Source organism: Haliotis asinina, chromosome 10 (genome assembly GCF_037392515.1).
Source record: "Haliotis asinina isolate JCU_RB_2024 chromosome 10, JCU_Hal_asi_v2, whole genome shotgun sequence".
Lineage (NCBI taxonomy): Eukaryota > Metazoa > Mollusca > Gastropoda > Lepetellida > Haliotidae > Haliotis > Haliotis asinina.
In genome coordinates, this window is record NC_090289.1 from 42,243,500 (window position 1) to 42,250,374 (window position 6,875).

Below are 6,875 nucleotides of genomic sequence, written 5' to 3' on the forward strand. Positions count from 1 at the left end.
GGAGGAAATAACGTGGAAACAGTCAATGGCACACATGTGAAATGCATACATTTGCCATGGATGTATTATCTTTTGCAGAAGACGAGTATCATGACATTGTACTATTTGTGTGTAACATTAATAACACATCAGTCTTTTAAAAATATTAGGGTATCATATATGGGTAGTGTTGTCTATCATATATGGGTAGTGTTGTCTATCATATATGGGTAGTGTTGTCTATCATATATGGGTAGTGTTGTCTATCATATATGGGTAGTGTTGTCTATCATATATGGGTAGTGTTGTCTATAATGTTGGTCATTTTACCTAAGATGTATAAACTTAGATTTGCCCGTACACGTGAAATGAGTGTGTGAGATGTGTATATATCACAGATAAGTCCATATGCATGGAATAACTCGTAATCTCTATTGTGTATTTTTGCGTGGATTGTGAGAGTTAATCCCAGAATGTATTTTGGGCCAGTGGCCTCAGCGTTGGAATAACAATGCCTGTCTGTCTGACTATATTTGTTGAGAATGGTGAATGTGGTTGATACCCAGTCAACCATTACGTGAAATATTGCTTAAATTTAAATGTACAGCATGTGTGAATGCAGTTTACCGAGAAAATGTAAAGTGTTTGACACTGTCTAAACGGGGTGATTAAGTTGTGAAACCCCAATTTTTAGTTAGGTTTTGGAGATGTATGGATTTTGCAAACTAAAAATATTTTCTTAAATTTGTTTAGTGGACAACTCTGGTGGCTTGTTGAACAGTCAAACGATAAATGATGTTACTCCAAATCACAAGAACACAGCAAATACAACTGAACCATAGTACTCTCCTCCCGATTCCGGCCGCGTTATTTAGAAATTAGCATGGGCAATTATGAAATATATAGAGGATATTACATGAATTCCCATGTGGTGCAATGTTTACGACACGTGTTCCTATATTTTGCTATTTCTCAGCGATAGTGAGGGACATACCGACATTTAGACACGAGCGTCGTAGATATAGTATGATATAGATATGAAACGAGTGAATGGTTTGGTATAACGAGAGGAGTCGGACTTGCTAGTGGTGGGTTATCTTAAGCTGCCGACACGTACCGTAATAGGCGCGTAAATGTTCAAGAAATAAGCGCCGGCCTGCAAATAAGTCGAGAAGTCCGTTGAAAAAAATAATACTAGAAGAAATAAATTGTTTTAAACAGAGGTTAACTCGCACAAAGCGAAACATGAATATCACAGTCGCACTTTAAAATACAGGTGCACTGGACAGCTCGGTGATCAAGCTGATCGGTGCGGGTTTTTTTTCGCTGGAGATTGGTCATCCGATGCTTAGGATCGCTGATCAAATGCATTAGGAGAAATGTATATGCTTATAATGAGATTCTTAAGAGACATTTGGAAAGTGGTGAATATATGAGATAAGATGGCAACTTCTTATTGTACAACACAACGTTTCTGGGCCACTTATTGACCCTCCTTCAGGTGACTGAAGACGTGACCAAGAAAAGTTATACAACAAATTTTAAGCAGTTGCCATCTATATACTTTGCAATGTCTTGTGTCTGCTTATATTGCTATTTAGTGTTTTGCGTGACAAAAGAAGGCTTTGTAAAGCCGTGAAGTTTCAGCAAAGTGACATTTTCACTGCAGTGAAAACTATGAATTGTATCTGTGTAGTGAAAATATCACTTCTCTCAAACTCTTCACATTTACCTATATCAAACAAATGTCAAATAATGTAAAATGTGCACAATCCACGTGAGCTCAACACGAAACGCATTTGAGGCTTTGTATTTGTATATCGGAGGCTCTGTATTTGCATAGCAAAGGCTTTGTATTTGTATATCAGAGGCTTTTATTTGTATAGCAGAGGTTTTGTATTTGTATATCGGAGGCTTTGTATTTGTATAGCAGAGGTTTTGTATTTGTATATCGTAGGCTTTGTATTTGTATAGCAGAGGCTTTGTATTTGTATATCAGAAGCTTTGTATTTATATATCATTTCTGATTCACTGATTAAAGTCAGTTTCATCTTACGGACATTGAGTCCTTTTTGGTTCTTTCTTACGGTTGTTATTCAATGCATAAACATTACCATAGATATGAACAATTTAAAACCGTTAATATGCATGTAAAAATGAACATTTCTTTTTGAATGTGTATTGGATAAGTGAGTGAGTGAGTTTAGTTTTCCGCCGCTTTTAGCAATATTCCAGCAATATCACGGCGAGGGACAAAAGAAATGGGTTCCATGTGGGGAATCGAACCCGGCGTGAGGAGCAAACATTTCAACCTCTTGGCTACCACACCGATCAGTACATGTAAGTTGAACACGGCTGTATTATAATAAGTGTGTGTTTAGGAATCACTATGAAACAGTTTCGACCCCAGGATGAATAGCTGAACCCCATCGTAATGTAACCATACTAGTAACTAAAGAGGTGAATAACGGGGTCTCGGGTGCTCAGGCTCGCTGACTTGGTTGACACATGTCATCGGCTCCCAATTGCTCAGATCGATGCTCATGCTGTTGATTACTGGATTATGTGGTCCAGACACGATTCATCACAGACCGCCGCCATATAGCTGGAATATTGCTGAGAGCAGTGTAAAACGTAACTCACTCACTCCCAGTGACATTGAAGTGTAATCATGAGTCATAACGATAAGTCTTAAATGAGACCTTCAAACCATATTGTATCGATACAAGGAAGTAGAAAACACACTGACACTGACACTGAAACTTGCCTGCATGTATTCTTCATACACACCTATTGTGTCATATCGGTTGTTATCCCCGATATAGAGACAACACCAAAAAGTCCCTCTATATTTATATGAATGACAGCTGAGCATAAACATAAAGGCGTGTACACTGTCAGTGCTGTTGTGGCAGTGAAAGGTACAGACGAATATCGACATCCTTACTGCCGATCGGGACGACTACAGAATAATTCATGAAGGTTTGTAGATATTTCGTGATTAAGATGGATGTATGTTCTACCACTCACATTATATTTGTACACAGAACCATTTTTTATACACAATCATTGAAAACTAGTCCCAAGCAAGACTCAACTTACAGACTGACGTTTCTGAATGGACAGTAAACTACATCGCCATAATGCCCATTTCTTGTGCCCCAAGCCGTAATGTTGCTGGAATATTGCTAAAAGCGGCGTGTAGCTGAAACATTTAATCGTTTCGGATTGGGATACATATTTTGTATGCCCAAGGGGCAAGGGAGGTAACTTTAAAGATGGGAATGAGAGTGGACCATGTGCTTCGCTGCGGCGAAGATGGAACTTTGTGGGTTTACAAATTTTGTGAGTATAATTTTTTAATTACAAGTAATGTAATACGCAGTTTGTATCTATTACAGTTATATGCATAAACCTGCTTCGTTTAGTCACAAATGTGCAGTTATTTCAATGTAGGAACGCGTGGGTTAGCCAAGCTTAGCGTCATGTTTTTCACGTGTTTATTTTTTTCTTGACTGTTGCACGTGAATAGTACCCTCATATTTAGGGTCTTTGGACATGTAGGAATTACAGTTGTTCTTGCAGAAATAATTTCACACTCTGTCATGAACTTGTGAATCATAATGTTCCATGTTTAATGCGTTGCATTACACCAGCCAGTGTTTGTAATCAGGTCGGGGAGAACCGCAAATCAAGCTATAATAGGTAGATCGAGCTATAGTAGGTCAAACGAGCTGTAGGGTGATAGGTCGAACGAGCTATAATCGCACATACATGGAAGTGGCCCTTTAAGAACAACTTTCCGCACTGCGGCCATGGCAGTGCACCACACAACTGGAATCGACTGACACACATGTGAATGCAAATGCAGCCCAAACCCGAGCGTTTTTGATACATGAGCTACTAAACGACCGAGCCCTGTCGACATTTTCACTTTACAGACAAAATAACACATCTGAAAATTGAAAATATACCTTGAAACGTGGAGACCGACCACACGAGAGGCTGTACGTGCTGATTGCATGACTTCCGGTGTGGATAGAGTACTCGTTGCCAGAGTATTTGCGTGATTTGTATGAACTCGACAAGAATAAACAAAAAACTATGGAAGCCCAGGAGGGGGCCACAACGCCCTCTCGCGCGAATACTGACACAGTTGCGTCGTTTGCAATAAAAATTCCCTTACTGTATATAGGAGCTATTGCGTTGTTATTTGTTAGTTGTCCTGTGTGTGTTTTGGAATATGTTTGTAGATTTTGTTGTTTGTGGTGCAAGTGAATTCATTGCAACTCTGTATCAAGGCCTGTTATTGGCCACAGAAACAGTTACATGGAACCATACTCAGGATTGGTAAACGAACGAGCACCAATGCACTGAAATGTGGGGAAAGTCGTGCATGTGAACCACTCACGATGGAAGGGCAAGGAAGCAGCATTGAAGAAATTGAGGTAAGTGAGAACACATGCAAGGAAAACACTTTAAAACAGTTGTAAAAATTTATTCCTAAAACCATAGACACGTGAGATGCACTCCTATACAATGACATAGTGACACTAAAATAATCATTGCCGATGAAATGGCATGATCTTGCAAACTGTAGATGGCAACCAACAAAATTGTGCCACTGAACGAATGGCAGTTACATGTACAAGTGCACATATGAAAGAACAGTAGTACTGATAAGTATGAGTCATAGCGACAATATCGTGGAACAGTGCTACATTGATAGTCATGATGTATATTACGTATTACACTGCAACACCTGTCTGCACACGACAGGGAAAAAAATGATAAGAGGACAGTGATCAATGTACAAGTAGTAGTCACATCGCAAACATGCGAACGATAAGGGACGGTACGAGATAAAAACAGGCTAAAGATTGCCAACAAGTGAGGGTAGATCACCAAACTAGGGTCCAAGGGGACTTACAGTACATTTGCTTCCTACATGGACCCCAGATGGATTTACACCATCCCCTCATATGTCAGCAATTGTGTGCAAGCTAGCCAACAATTAAAAGAACACATATGCTGCGGTTAAAAATAGTAGTACGTTTAAATGTACTATTATTATATTGGGACTTACGTACCCTCTCAGGAGGACTATCATTTTACAGTACTTCAACCCCCGTCGAGGATACAGCCACGTACAATAACAGTTGTCAATTTAAAGTACTAATCATAAAATACATAAGTATTTACACGAATGAAGTAATCAAAATGAATGAACACTTATGCAACAATTTCATTGTTGTTACAAAAGTGAATACCCAGTATGTTCAACAGGATGCAATGTATATACAATATAGAAATCTGTACAATTGCGATATATACAAGTGTACAATTGGTGCCTGGCAAAGTCTGTACGTCTGGCTGTCTAGGTGCAGCGATAAGTGCCGGGCGCATCATCTGAAATTAAAAAGACATGATATGTAAGTCATGGGGACATCAGCATCGGCAGCATGTAACAGTATTGATATAATGGTGATACATTTAGGAAGCCAAAGTGTACCAGTTTGGAAAGAGGAAACTCAATCCTGGCGGAAATGAAAAAGGGAAAAAACCCGTTAAAAACCATCACACCAGCAAGGTCTCAACAAGCTATATAGCCGACGCCAAGGCAAGAGCCAGTTGTTTGAGTGTCCGCAAAAGAACAATAATGAAGAAGGTAAGAATCAACTCTGTGAATATTGCATGAAAGAGTGAGAGTGAGTGAGCTGTATTATGTCGCACTCAGCAATATCCCACCTATGAGACGTTGGTCTGGAAATAATCGAGTCTGGTCCAGACAATCTAGTGATCAACAGCATGAGCATCGATCTGCACAATTACAAACCGATGGCATGTGTCAACCAAGTCAGCGAAAACCTGACCACCCGATCCCATTAGTCGCCTCTTACGACGAACATAGTCACCTGTTATGGCAAGCTGAGGGTGCTGGAGGCCAGTTGTACCCGGTACCTACACGGGTCATAAGACAACTGTCCATAATAACTGACCTGCACGTTCTTGGGCTTCCTCCAGCTCCAACACCTCTGTCAACGTGTCGCCAGCCCTCTGTAGAAAAGCCAAAAGCACTGCCTTGGTCCCAGTCCTGACGTCCTTCATGTACTCCCGGCGCAAGGAAACAGCAAGGTCATCTGCACCTGCATCGTGGATGCGGCCAATGGAGTCCTCTATCAGACCACACAGCTGGCTGTTGGTCTTCTTGGTGACATCAGTGGCCGCCTCCCTCTCGCCAGCCAAGACGAAGACACGCTGGAGGTCATGATGAGATCCTAAGGGTTTCCCAGCCTTTGTTGCCTCCACGTACTTCTCCTTGTTGTCCTGGCAAGTCTTGGCGAACGATGACAGATGCATGTCCAATGCCTTCGCTCCGAGAGACACATGAGGACGTGTTGACATGGTGGTCCCAAGGTAGGCTGTCTGACGCAGATGGTGGCGCCAGTGACGTGTCTCCCTCGAGAGGTCCACGTGGTGACTGTTGACAGTGGACCCTGTCGTCATGTGATCACGGATCTGAAATATACACAATGTGATGTTATGTTCCAGATTGACGAGCTGTACAAGAAGACAGCTACAGAATGTTATGTACATATGGTTACGGCATCCAAACAGAATTGGAAATACTCCACGCCTCAGCTTGGAAAGACATACCACGAACTCGCTGTAAGTAATGGCATACGTCTCTCAAATGTCAGAAATCGGTTCTTAAACCAAACATACTGTTACAATAGGACAATCATTGAGGAGTGAGTGAGCGTAGTTGAACGCCGCACTCAGCAATATTCCAGCTATATGGTGGCGGTCTGTACAGAATCGAGTCTGGACTAGGCAATCCACTGATCAACATTGTGAGCATCGATCTGCGCATTTAGGAACCAATGACATGTGTC